The following is a 14,164-nucleotide window of genomic DNA, read 5'->3' as shown; positions in this document are numbered from 1 at the left end:
TTTTTTTTAATTTTATTTATTTATTTATTTATTTATGGCTGTGTTGGGTCTTCGTTTCTGTGTGAGGTCTTTCTCCAGTTGTGGCAAGCGGGAGCCACTCTTCATCGCGGTGCGCGGGCCTCTCACCACCGCGGCCTCTCCTGTTGCGGAGCACAGGCTCCAGACGCGCAGGCTCAGTAATTGTGGCTCACGGGCCCAGCTGCTCAGCGGCATGTGGGATCTTCCCAGACCAGGGCTCGAACCCGCGTCCCCTGCATTGGCAGGCAGATTCTCAACCACTGCGCCACCAGGGAAGCCCTGAGGTCATTTTGATTGGAAAAAGACCTAGTACCCAACTGAAGTTAGAAAAATAAAGTGCTATCAATAAGAAATGATTCATATCAGGCTTAGTCTGCCGGGTATTGTACTTCAAATCCAAGCTGTATAAGTCATGGTGGTTGCTAGAACTAGCCCTAGTCATAAGTGAACCTTATTCATTAAGAGGAAAAACTACTTCCTCAAATGTCAGCGACTTCTTAATGAATGAATACATCTTTTCTTTCTACATTAGCTTTTGTGATACTAGACTCTTCCAGTTCTCCTTCTGTGCCTGTTTTCTATTGGTGTCACAACACACTGCCACAAACATAGCAGCTTAAAAGACCACCCATTTTATTACCTCACAATGAGTGGGTCAGAAGTCTGGGCCCAGAGTAGCTCATCTGGATTCTCTGCTCAGGGTCTCACAAGGCAGAAATCAAGGTGTCTGCTCCACTCTTACCTGACGGCTGTGGGGAAGATTCTACTTCTAAACTTATTCTGGTTGTTGACAGAATTCAGTTCTGTCAACAGTTGTGGCTACAGAGATTCAGTTCCCTGTTTTCTTGCATAATCCCCTTCATCCTCAAACCAATAAGGACATTTCTAATCCTTGTTGGGCTTAGAATATTTTACTTCCCCTTCTACTACCAGACAGCGACCTCTGTTTTTAAGGGCTCATATAATTAGATTGGGTCTACCTGGCCATCCATTAGGATAAGCTCCCTATTCTAAGATTACATCATAGTAAGCACTTTTAAAAGCTGGTGATTATTTTTTAAAAATAAAGTTTAAAAGAATTAAAAAAAAAAATTACATACTGAGACTTCCTTAGGTTAACCCTACAGAAACACTTTTACTAAATTGGGAAGGTGGTCTAGCAGAGTTGTTAAAGAACTGTCCGGTTCAGATTCTAGCTCTGCCACTTATTAACTATGTGACCTGGCTTAAAACTGCTTAACTTTTCCTCACCTGTACACCTGGGATGATGTCAGAACCTACCTCATGGGGTTGTTATTGGGGATTAAATCAGTTAACATCTGTAAAGAATTTAGAACAAGACTTGGCACATAATATGTGCTATATAAACATTTAATAAATTTTAAAATGGCTAATTTAATTTGTCCTCAACTTTTATCAAGGTTTAACACTGTTGGTATAATAATTGGGATTGACATATATACACCAATATGTATAAAATTATTAACTAATAAGAACCTGCTATATTAAAAAACAAATAAGTAAAATAAAATAAAATTCAAAAAAACAAAAAATGAGCAGAAGACCTAAATAGACATTTCACCAAGGAAGACATTCAGATGGTCAAGAGGCACAGTAAAAGATGCTCAACATCACTAATTATTAGAGAAATGCAAATCAAAACTACAATGAGGTATCACCTCACGCTGGTCAGAACGGCCATTATCAAAAAATCTAGAAACAGTAAATGTTGGAAAGGTTGTGGTGAAAAGGGAACCCTCCTGCACTGTTGGTGGGAATGTAAATTGATACAACCACTATGGAAAACAGTATGGAGGTTCCTGAAAAAACTAAAAATAGAACTACCATATGACTCAGCAATCCCACTACTGGGCATATACCCAGAGAAAAGCATAATTCAAAAAGAATCATGTACCACAATGTTCACTGCAGCACTATTTACAATAGCCAGGACATGGAACCAACCTAAGTGTCTGTCCATCGACAGATGAAAGGATAAAGAAGATGTGGCACATATATACAATGGAATATTAGCCATAAAAAGAAACGAAACTGAGTTATTTATAGTGAGGTGGATGGGCCTAGAGTCTGTCATACAGAGTGAAGTGAAGTAGGTCAGAAAGAGAAAAACAAGTACCGTATGCTAACACATATATACGGAATCTTAAAAAAAAAAAAAAGGTTCTGACGAACCTAGGGGCAGGACAGGAGTAAAGATGTAGACATAGAGAATGGACTTGAGGACACGGGGTGGGAGGGGGAAGCTGGGGCGAAGTGAGAGTAGCATTGACATATATACACTACCGAATGTAAAATAGATAGCTAGTGGGAAGCAGCAGCATAGCACAGGGAGATCAACTTGGTGCTCTGCAATGACCTAGAGGGGTGGGATAGGGAGGATGGGAGGGAGGCTCAAGAGGGAGAGGATATGGGGACATAGGTATACATATGGCTGATTCACTTTGGTGTACAACAGAAACTAACACAGTATTGTGAAGCAATTATACTCCAATAAAGATCTACTAAAAAAAAAAATCTTAAACTGGATATTAGCCGTGGTCATCCCTTCTATGAATATCAGGGATTTCAACTCTGCGAGAAAAAAAGAATGGTTTTATTCCAGCTAGGGGTTTCTTAGCCCTTCCATAAATCAGCATTATTAATCTATACATTTGAGAATAGAGGACCTATCTTTATTATGACTGTCCTACTTGTAGTAAACCAACAGGTAAAATCTTAAACTTTTGAAAGTCCTCATAGAGCCTTATGAAACTTTTACTTCCACCAGTGTTCTCCCTCCTTCCCCAGAACACAGAATTGTGCACTTGGTTCAAGCCCACAACACAGCAGCATTCACAGGCATCTTCATTATCTCATTCTTTCTCAGACCTTCAGGAATGTGTCCCAACCCATGTAGACTCTGTGCTCAGGAATGCTATGCTGTCAAGAGCAGAAAAAAGGAATGAAATACCAGCAGAATTGGGGCAAAGGGAATTAACTTGGCAGTAGGGCTGGTCCCCAAAGAGGAGTACAAATTTGAACCCAGTCCAGGCTTATGCTGATACTCAGAGGATTCCTAAGAAGACAGGGCACTATACAAAGAGTCTCTGGATAGTAGCTATACTCATCAATGGGCAAATATTTTGGATGCAGTTAGGTTAGTCCAGTTTGAAAGAGGGCCTGAAAGTAAGGCCCAGCCCCAGGGAAAGCAGATTAACAGAAAAAAAGAAAGAGAATCAGAGCACCAGGTAAGTGGCGCAGAGGTTAAAGCCACGGCTACAGTCCCAGTAGGAAGGTGGACTGCACACTGCAAAGGAAGCAAAACCCTGGCACATGGACTAGTTATACATGTTGAATATTACTGGGCAGATCGCTCCTCACGGCGAAAGCCAATGGCAAAGGACTTTACCCAGGACACTAAAACTCGGACTGGAGGCCACCTGCTATTTCTAGGCCCTATCTGCTTGTTAATTTCAGCAATTAATATTTGTTTTCCACTGGTTCAGGTAGTTGCAAAATTGAGCCTATAGGAGAAAGGCTGTTGGAGCTTGCATCCTAAGTAATATACATCCCAGAGCTAACGAGGGTCATAGGACTAGGAGACAACGTGCATACAGAACAGCAATACTCATAGACACTACTTCACAGAAATTAGAATGCCTTCTTTCCAAGGCAGAGGTGTGTTGAGTGATTTTTTAAAAATCTGTTTATTGTTTATTCCTTTGTCCTTGTGAACACACCCACATCTTTTTTTTCAATCAAGATTTCTCAGCTACAACTCTCTTATATAACATTTTATGAACATATTGTATCTTTAACCCTCTCTTGAGAACAGGCTTAAAAATGAATGACAAGCAATTCATTTGGTTAATTGATATACTGCAAGGTATCCACCCTATTTCCTTACTAAAGGCACACAAACTGTCTATAGTAACAGCAACTATCTTAGTCAGCTCAGGCTGCTGCAACAAGTTACCACAGACTGGTGGCTTAAACCAAAGCATTTATTTCTCAGAGCTTGGAGGCTGGAAAGTCCAAGATCAAGGTGCAAGCAGATTCAGTTCTGGTGAGAACCCGCTTCCTTGTCTGCAGATGCGTGTCTTCTCTCTGTATCCTCACATGGTGGAGAGGAGAGAGAGAAAGAGAGCAAGCTCTTATGTCTCTTTTTATAAGAGTACTAATCTTATTCATGAGGGCTCCACCCTCAAGACCTAATTACCTCCTAAAGGCCTCACCTCCTAATACCATCATATTGGGGATTAGGATTTCAACCTATGAATTCTGGGGGACACAAACATTCAATCCATAACAGTAACATAATCATCTATCTGGCTGCTTTCCTTAGCATTTCTCTTCTACTCCCTGCTAAGGTCACTTGAAGGCCATCAACATGTGTATTCCTCTGGTTGGGAAAAATTGAGAGGCTCAGGTAACAGCCAACCTACCTTACTGCTATTCTTGTTCTATGTTTATTAAAAAGGACCCAGAACTTCAAAATTGGGGGTAATTTCATGTGCAGATGATTAGAGGTATAAGTGGTTAGTAGTGATAACTGAGATCCTGTCTCACATCTGTGACCAACCACCCACTTCCTATCAGAATTCCAGTGATTGGTCTGTCTTATTTTCTGTGCCTAATCGATTACACTGGTATACATTTCTCTGTTCATTTATTCAAGAACTATTAAATAAAATCTACTCTGTGCCAGCCATTATTCTAGGTACTAGGATACAACAGTGAGTAAAACAGACAAATTTTCTGTCCTTGGGACTAACATTCTAATTGAAGAGTTATCAGGGAGAGCAGTGTAGCTGGAGCAGCGTGTGTAAGGAAGAAATTGGAACAAGATGAAGTAAGAGATTTAGTAAAGGGTCAGATAACATAAGACCTTGTAGATCATGGTAAGGAGTTTAGATTTTATTCCTCAGTGGTATGGGAAGCTACTGACCAGTTTTGAGCATGAAAGTAACATGCCTTAGTTTACATTTTAAAAGTGTCATCACTCTAGCTGCCACGTGGAAAAGTTAGAGTGGAAGCAAAAAGAAAGATTAGGAAGCTATTGCAATTGTCCAAGGTAGAGATGGTGATGGTTTAGAATAGACTGAGGCAATTGAGATGGAAATGGTTGATTTCTGGCTAAATTTTTAGGGCAGAACCGACAGAACTTGCTAATAGATAGAATGTGAGAAGGGAAAAAAAAAAATGGGGACAATTCCTAGGTTTTTACTTGAGCAACTGAAAAGCAGGAAGGTGGACTGCTTTGAAAAGATGTGCCATTTGCTACAGAAACATCAAGTTTGGGAGATTCAATTTTGGATTTTGAATACAGTAAGCTTGAGATGCTTAATGTCTCAGAAGTCTAATAAGACATTTAGATGCAGATATCAAACAGGAAGTTGGATAAAGTCTGGAAGAGGAGGGGAGAATCATGATGGAGAGAGGCATCTGGGAGTTAGTAGTGGACTTGTGTAAATATTTAAGAAAATATATTTATTACTATGTTCCAGGGAAGAAGAATCTATTTCCTTGTGATGTAAGTATGGTCTATTTATTTGCAGTGCAAGTCCCAACCCAGAGCCTGTATTAGTTATATTCTTTTGCATCAGAAACTGTCTCTGGATAGTTCAAGCAAAAAGAAAATTCATTGAAAGGAATCTTTCAATTCTCTCACAGAATGAAAGGAAAAGTTGAAAGCCTCCACTCAGGAAGGGCAGCAACCAAGGCCTCACCAGAGACCATAGTGATAAGAATTTGAGGAACTGCCATTCATACCATTCAGCTCCAATGACTTTATGTCCACCAGAGCCACAGTCACATCCTGCAAAACTATGCCCTTCCCCTGCCCAATTCCCTGTATTAAACAAAAGGGTTGACATAAATACTTGCAATTCAAAGTATGGTCCCTGGAACAACAGCTTGTTTGGAATGTGAATCTCAGGTCCCACACCCTAGACTATCATCAGAATTTTCATTTTAACAAGATAGCCAAGTGATTCCTCTGCATATTAAAGTTTGAGAAACACTGAAATGAATGGTTTTTCAGCCATAAAACTCTCTGGTTGCCTGAACTGGTCAGGTGTTTTCATATATTAGCTTCATTGTGGAAGGCTTTTTTGGATTTCTACCCATATAAACTTTATTTAAAATAGAATTATAAATAGTTTTGTATTAAATGATCACAAAGTAGTTAAATTGTATGTTTAGCATACACCTTGGTCATACACAGGTAGGTTACAATATGTTGTAAAAACATAAACTTCTTGCAGTACATCTCATGACCCTTCTTTTCAGGAAGTTCAGAGTTACTCTTGAGGCAAACTGTTCTGGTGGTCGATATACTCATTGTATGTAATTCAGTCTTTTAAGACTTATAGATTTGATATTCTGACTCTGTATAAGTGCTCTAAAGTAGTCTTTTATCTATACTACATAGCTGCTTTCATTGATCAGAATTCTGCATTTGTAGTGGTCTAGTATTTATACTTTGCCATTTTTTTATGACAATATTCTTGGGAACACTATCTACCTATTATAAAATAATAAGAATGAAAGGAAACCTATAAATACTAATGCCATTGTTTGAGGAAAAGGCATGACAATTTTTATGTGACGGAAGTAAACATTGGCAGCTCATTAAAATTTTGGCTCAAAGTTGCGGTCCAGAAAGCCAATAGGTCTTGAATGGAATGTAACCTGCCTATGAACTCACAATCCCCCTAAATAACTTCCACGATCCCTTAAATAACCTTGTTCAAAGAATTCTTCTAGAAATGTACCTAATAGATATGACTTAACAAAAATCTGTCATTTTAAAAGTAGATCAGCTATTGAAACTTACTCATTAGCATTGTTTCTTGAACGTAGACCTTAAACCTCTTATATTAGATATAAGAATCACCTGGGAAGCTTATTAAAATACAGAATCTGTGACCCACTCAGACCTACCAAATCAGACTCTCTGGGGGTGGGGTCCAGGAATCTGCATTTAAAAATAGTTCCTTAGGTGAGTCTGATCACAGGAAGGTTTGAGAATTACTGTACTAAACATTAAATTTTCAAGTTTGGTTTTCCACTGACATTAGTGTCAATTTCCAATGACTGAGTAAAGCATTCTCCTTTATAGTTTCACATCACACTCTAATTCTCCCTGCTTCACATTGGAATGACATTTTAACACATACATGGCTTAATTTTTTTCTATCTTTCCAAAGGCTTTAAACAAATATTTCTTCTTGACAACTCATTAATACAATATATACTAAGGCACAGCATTTCCAGAACACCTAAGAATATTGCCTTGGCTACGATTAGGAATCACTCTTTACAGAGGGTCACTGATCCACAGTGTGGGGGAAGAAGGAAAAAAAAAAAAAGGAAAGAAAAACCACAAAAGGAGAGATCAATTTAATTTAATATTTTAAAATAGAAAAATACTCATGTTTTAAAATTTAAGAGAATTCTTGATGCTTTTTGTTATTTTTCGTAATATATGATTGTTAAATCCACAATAAAGAGAAGGTAGAAGTTCTCTCATTATCTAACACCTCATATGAAACAATATGGATATCTCTATAGTGCTTCTATAGGGCTTAGCATTTAGAAGGGACACAAAATATACAGATTGTTTGAATGAATAAATGGCATATACAATATGTACATTTTTACAAACTTTCTTGAATTTGATTATTTTCTGGTTATCAATATACAATAGAATTTTTCTATAACAATAGAAATCTAATATTCTGTTGTATTTGTTGTATCGTAATTCATTTAACCAATTCCCTACTAATGGACATTTACTTTCAATTTTATACTACTAAAGGCAATTCTGAAACAAACAGCTGTACAAATATCTGGTTATTTTTGACAGACAAATACCTGAAGTGGAATTGCAGAATCAAAGCTTATGTATATTTAAAACTTTAATATATGTTGTCCTCTTAAAATGTTGATTAAATACTATTATAAGTTATTACTATTTTCCCCCAATGGATATCTTTGTCAATCTGATAGTCAATAATCTCATTATTTTAATTATTTTAATTATTACTAGTACTTAATTACTAGTGAGAATATATCTATTTTATAAATTGATTAGCCCACTTGTATTGCTTTTATGAATTGCTTGTTCATAATCTTTAACACATTTTTCTAATAGAATGGATCAGGAAATTTTAAATTCTAATTGATAAATATAGTACCACAGCAAAACACCAGTGCTTATAATCACAAAAGAAGGAAGACACACATAGAAAACTGAAATCAGATAAAAATTGAGAAAGCCATACATAAAATGAAACACAGAAAGACAATGAGAAAGAGGACAAAGTCATACAGTAGAGGAATACATCGAAATGGACATAGAAACAGAGAACACAGAACTGATATACATCTAGACAGACAGACATGCAGACACAAAGACACATGGAGACACACACTAATAAAGGCATAGACAGAGATCACAATAGAGACACCCAAAGAAAAAATAGACTGGGCATACATATATAGGCATAGAAAATGACACATAATCAGATGAGTACACACAGTGGTATACAGAGAGAAAGTCACATGAAAAAATACGCACAAACACATGGAGAAAAAACACCTACACACAAAAATACAGAAAGGAGAGATGCAAGAAACGACATGCAGAAGGCCAACTTAGCAATATGGGGAAGGCAAAATCAGAGAGGAGGACTTCATGAACTAAAACTCTTTAATATGGTCTTTAAAGATGTGCCTACTAAAGCCTTTTTATGTGGCCTTATCATCTCTGATAAGCCAGAGTTAAGGTACTATTTCTTACTCTTTCTTCTGTAGATCACATCATCTAAAAATAAGGACCACATATAATCACAGGCTTAGGTTTCCCTCTTTATTTTGGAAAAATAAAAAAATGAACCCTACTAATAAAACATACACAAAATAAAACAAATTATTTTATCTATTCCACATAAATGTACAAATAATTTATCCATTTTCTTTCTTCATTTAGACACAGTCATGGAATATGAAAAATAACTTTTAAAAATGATGAAATCCTATATAAGAACCACAGGTCTCACTAAAGCTACTTCTTTTACTAAATACTAATGTTAAAATGGTCCTAACAAATTTAACATTTTCTGAATTACTGTTGGGAAGGAGATGAAGGAAAAAGCTAAAATAGCAACTGAGAATCAAGCATTCTGAAGAGATTATGGTAAAGTCAATCTAATTTGTTTATTAAGTTCCATTCTCTGAGAAGAAAGAAAGTTCAAAACTCACTAGTTTTTATAGCCACCTTACTATCAAGGTAATCAAATCAACTGCGTGGAAATTCTATCAAACACTCATCAGTCAACCACTATCAATGACCAAAAACAAACAAACAAAAAGACTTAACTAGAAAACCATCAATTCAGCCTTGATATACAGACACTGCCAAAGTATTGCAGGGATGCATAAATATTTTGAAATATGTTTAAATAATGTGTCTTGACTGCCAGTAAAATTTTTCCAAGCAAATGTTATTGAAAATGTTTGGGCTATCCACAAATGTTTTTATAAGCATTCCTACTAGGCAACTACTGAAGCCTCAGAAAAAATTCTGGCCAGCAGGAGAATTCATAAGAAGTGATGAATAGAAGGTGATCTAAGGAAATGTAGACAGAAATATCTGAACTGTTGGGATGGTTCAAAAACAAATGTATGTTTCTTGAAAGCTTTTGAAACAAATAGTTCTGGCTAAAAACAAACATTTGGACAGTGTGGACACACCCAACAAAAATGTTTGTTTGCTGATACTCACATTTTAGTTGGCATGTATTTGCCAGAGCAGAAGTGGGCAAAAATAAGATAAATGCAAGCATCTCACAGAAGGCAAAATTACAGTAAATTTATAAGTGCAAGAAAGATGAGAACATTTATTTACTGAACATAGAGCAAAAAATAGATATTTATGGCTTACTTAAAGTAATGACAATTTTACCAGCATAAGATCAAAAACAAAAACATCCCTAAATATTAATTACGTTGCACATTACTGTAGCTTTTACATTCATGCAATGCTGCACAGTTCTTTTCAATTAACTCACATGACAATTCTCTGAGAGCAGCTAATGACAAGTCTTATTATCCCCATTTTACAGATGAGATATGTTAGCTAGATAAGGATGTTCTTAATCACATTTGCCTCCTGGCATTATAAAATATACTTTAAAAAAATACCATACTCTCGTTCTTTTAGGAAAAAGATTTATAGTATATATTATTGGCAAATCTTAAGAAAGTAACTTGTATGATAAAGGAGAAAAACTGGGAATTGTAGGAAAATATAAAAGTTTATTTGTTGGTACATTTCTTTAATAACAATTTTTAGAACACCTGCTGTCCACTCTGTTTTTATCTAATATCATAGTTACCGTTTTATTTTCTTAAAATACATAAAACCCTATTTTGTTTTTCCATTTTTCTTTCTTAATTCCTTGATCTAACTAGGCCCAGATTTTAAATGCTCTATACAGAGGTTCACACTCAGACACAGTTTCCCCTACTTGACTTGCCTAAGTGTCATGATCTCTTTTCATTTCTGCTCCTCTTTCTCTACTAGACCTTAAATGTGGCTAATGTCATAGTGTCTGGTATCAGCTTGTTCTTCCATGCTGGCTTCTTTGCTAACTCCAACCACTTGCAGGATTTCTACTGATTCTACTAAGTGGTCATGGTTGGTTGAAAAGAGAGAGTACCTTTATTTCTGGCCCCACTTGTCTCACAGCTCAAACCCTAAATTGCCAACTGCATGATGGAGATCTCCACTTGGTGTTCCCCCATTAGTCCATCAAACTCAAAATGTCTAAAAGAGTATTCATCCACTTCCCCCACAACAAGCTTAATTTCCCTGTTTCCAAAGATGGCAATATCATCGGCCTTAGATTGAACGTCTGTGTCTCCCCCAAATCTGTATGTTGAAACCTAATCCCCAATGTGATGGTATTTGGAAGTGGGCCTCTCAGAGGTGATTAAGTCATAAGGGCAGAGCTCTCAAGAATGGGACTAGCGTCTTTAAAAAAGAGACCCCAGAGAGCTCCCTTGCCCCCTTCCTTCATGTTAGGTTACAGTAAGAAGATGGCGGTGTATGAAACAGGAAGAAGACTCTCACCAGACACTGAATCTGCTGCCTCCTTGATCTTGAACTTCCCAGCCTCCAGATATGAGAGATAAATTTCTGTTTCTTTATAAACTACACAATATATGTTATTTTGTTATAGCAACTCTAATGGACTAAGACATCACCCTTCTAATGACCTTTTAAGAATCCTTCCAGCTCCCGTATCTATAGGTCCAATTACAAAATCTTATTGATTTTACCTCCTCAATATCTGTAACACACAACACTTCCTTTTTATTCTCACCAACAGTTTTCCAGTTCAACCACCAATCATCAACTTAATACTGACTTCCTTACCATTTTTTCAGTTTTCTATCTCTCATTTTGCTGCTGTTGTCAGATTAATCATCTGAAAGCAAAGCCACACATTCGTGAAGTAAACTGAAGCCCCTTGGACTGATAATCACTCAGTTTTATGGCAGCCAGGAGAAGGAGTTAGAACTCGGCTTCAAGTACTTCTCATGTTTCCTTTAACTCCTCCAAAGAAGGACTGAGCAATCCAGCCAGAGGTGTGTTCTCATGGGGTGGTCTTCACTATCACAAAAGCTAACCTATCATTTTATAATCTCCCACAAGTCATCTTCATACTCCAGCAAACTGAACTGCTCTCAATATTCAGTGCACTCTACACATTCCAGCTTCTATGTTTTTGCTTAAGGTGTTCACTTGAACACAGGAGTGTTTAATCTCTCACTTCCACTTCTCCAATTTCTTGCATTCTTTAGGATATAAACTAGTTCTTAAAGCTTTTCCTGATTTAGCCCCAAGCAGGAAGCAGCCTCTAATGCCCAAAGTATGTTCTCTGAATCTCTTTTGTAATTGTTAACAATTTCTAACAAGTAATATGTGCACATATCACCCTTACAAAACAGTAAGTTCTAAAAACAGATTTTAATCTTCCCTAGCCTTATAACAATAGTTATGGCATATGGATACTTGATCATTGTCAGATGAATGGATAAAAGAATGAAAGAACTAAAATGGGATTAGAGAATAACTACTATAGGCAAGAGAGCATTTAAAAATGACTTCTCAAAACCTGTTTCAAGGGCTGTAGTTTTATAGCCTTCGCAGAAATTAACTGCAGTAGTTGTTGAATCTAAAAATACTACAAATATTAAGTGTCACTTTGAGGAACCCTGGTGTATGTCGGGCAAGGAACTAGGCACATTATCTTTGTACTGGATCTATTGTTTTTGTAAACCCACTATGCATTCTTGCTTATTCTGATTACAGCGCTAATTTTGATTTGGTATACCTTCCTTTTCAACTCTCAGTTGCTGTGATTCAGCTGGAGCTGACCCCTTTGTATCTCAACAAAGTATATCCCCTCGGGCTATAAAATTGATTCAGGCATGGGGTATGGGAACTTGCTACATCAATTAGACTTCATCTCTGAACTTCTGTTATAACTATTGGGAAAGAGGCTCCAGGCTTATAAAATGTAAACCTGGAACCCCAAGGTCCAACTTGGCGAGAGTTGCATGAGAATGAAATCTGCACGGTGGAAAACAAAGTAGAGAAAATTGCTGAAAATGTGTCCCAATTTGGATCTAGCAGTGTCTAAAGTTAGACTCTACTATTCCCTGTTATTTTTTTTTTCTTTTTTTCTAGTTACATGAGTCAATAAATCTTTTGCTTAATCGAGTTTGTAGTAGGTTTCTGTCACTTGCAACCAAAAGAGTTCTAAATAATACAATCATTAATTCTCACATCAAATCTGTAAGGTAAGCCTATTTTACTGATGGAAAGCAAACAAACAAAAACTGAGTCTTGGAACTTCATAAATATACCCAGAAAATTTAAGAAGAAAATTCAAAATTGTCACCCAAAACATCAATAGTATTTACTCATGGGTGCTGAAAATATAAATGACCTAATTTTTCTGTTTGTTTTTAGAATTTTCTGTATTTTCAAAATTTCTATAATGAATATGTATTAATTTTGTGTGAAATAATTGTTTAAAAATAGATCATTATTTATTTCAGATATTACCATATAAATATTGTGTTAAAATTTTATTCTTTTAAAATTAGGTCATAAGAGTTTTTCAATGTCATTAAATTTTTCCAAAAATATCATTTTCAATGACTCCAAGTAATTTCTCACTTGCCATTATTTAAACAGTTTCCTAATGTTGGGCATTTATCTTGCTAAAAATTGTTTTCACCACTATAAGTAGTGTTGTAGTGAAAATATTGTATTACATAAATACTTCTTCACATCACAGATTAATTCCTTAGGTTAAATTCTGGAATTATTTTAAGTTAAAAATTCTTTATACATAATATATGGCTAAAATGTCCTGTATAAAAAGAATTCTGATTTAAACTTTCATTAGAATTGTGAGATAACATTTTTTTTCCACATCCTCACCAACACTGGATATTATCACTGATTTTCATCTACCTCTTCCAGAAATTAAAATTAGCACTTTATTATTTTAAAATCTGCAGTTCTTTATTATTGACTATTATAGAAATTATTATTGCTGAGTTGTAATATTTTTGCTTCTCAACCACTTGTAAATCTCATTTTACAAAATGTCTATTAATGTTCTTTGCCTATTTTTCATTAGAATATTCATCTTTTTCTTATTTTATTACAAATATTAACTCCTTTCTCTTGACTGTTTACCACATGCCTGAAATTTTTTAGGTACAAAGTAAAAATAATTTTTAACACAATCAAGTCAATTATTTGGTGTTTTTTTTATACTATGTTTAGAAAGTCTTTTTCCTTCTGAAAAGCTGGCCAATAAATTTCCTAAATAACAATAAATTTCTTATTTGTACATTTCAACCTGTTATTGCCATAACTCAAGTCTTCATCATCTTTCTATTCTTCCTTTTACTGTTAAATCTTCATAATGTCATCTATTGCAACAGCTTCTTATCTCCTAGCATACCTCCTGGCTCAATTCTAATTCATTTTTGTCAAGGAAATCAAAGTAATATTTTACATGTGTTAATCTGACTGGATCTTTCTCCAGTTTGA

The 14,164-nt window shown here is 35.9% G+C and overlaps 2 long non-coding RNA genes across 11 annotated transcripts in view; one reads left to right on the top strand and one right to left on the bottom strand.

Moving 5' to 3' along the window:
* LOC309630071 overlaps positions 1-12,866 on the top strand; it is a 29,993-nt gene extending 17,127 nt beyond the window's left edge. The window contains exon 2 of the long non-coding RNA XR_014245406.1: positions 303-12,866. This is a non-coding gene — a long non-coding RNA (uncharacterized lncRNA). The remainder of the gene's footprint in view (positions 1-302) is intronic.
* The window catches only part of LOC309630049, a 384,028-nt gene that overhangs the window by 346,661 nt on the left and 23,203 nt on the right, over positions 1-14,164 (bottom strand). The gene's annotated exons all lie outside the window — the stretch shown is intronic.

Source organism: Balaenoptera borealis (genome assembly GCF_965194805.1).
Source record: "Balaenoptera borealis genome assembly, chromosome: 5".
Taxonomy (NCBI): Eukaryota; Metazoa; Chordata; class Mammalia; order Artiodactyla; family Balaenopteridae; genus Balaenoptera; species Balaenoptera borealis.
The sequence above is the reverse complement of the archived record's forward strand: the minus strand, read 5'-3'. Positions and strand labels throughout refer to the sequence as shown.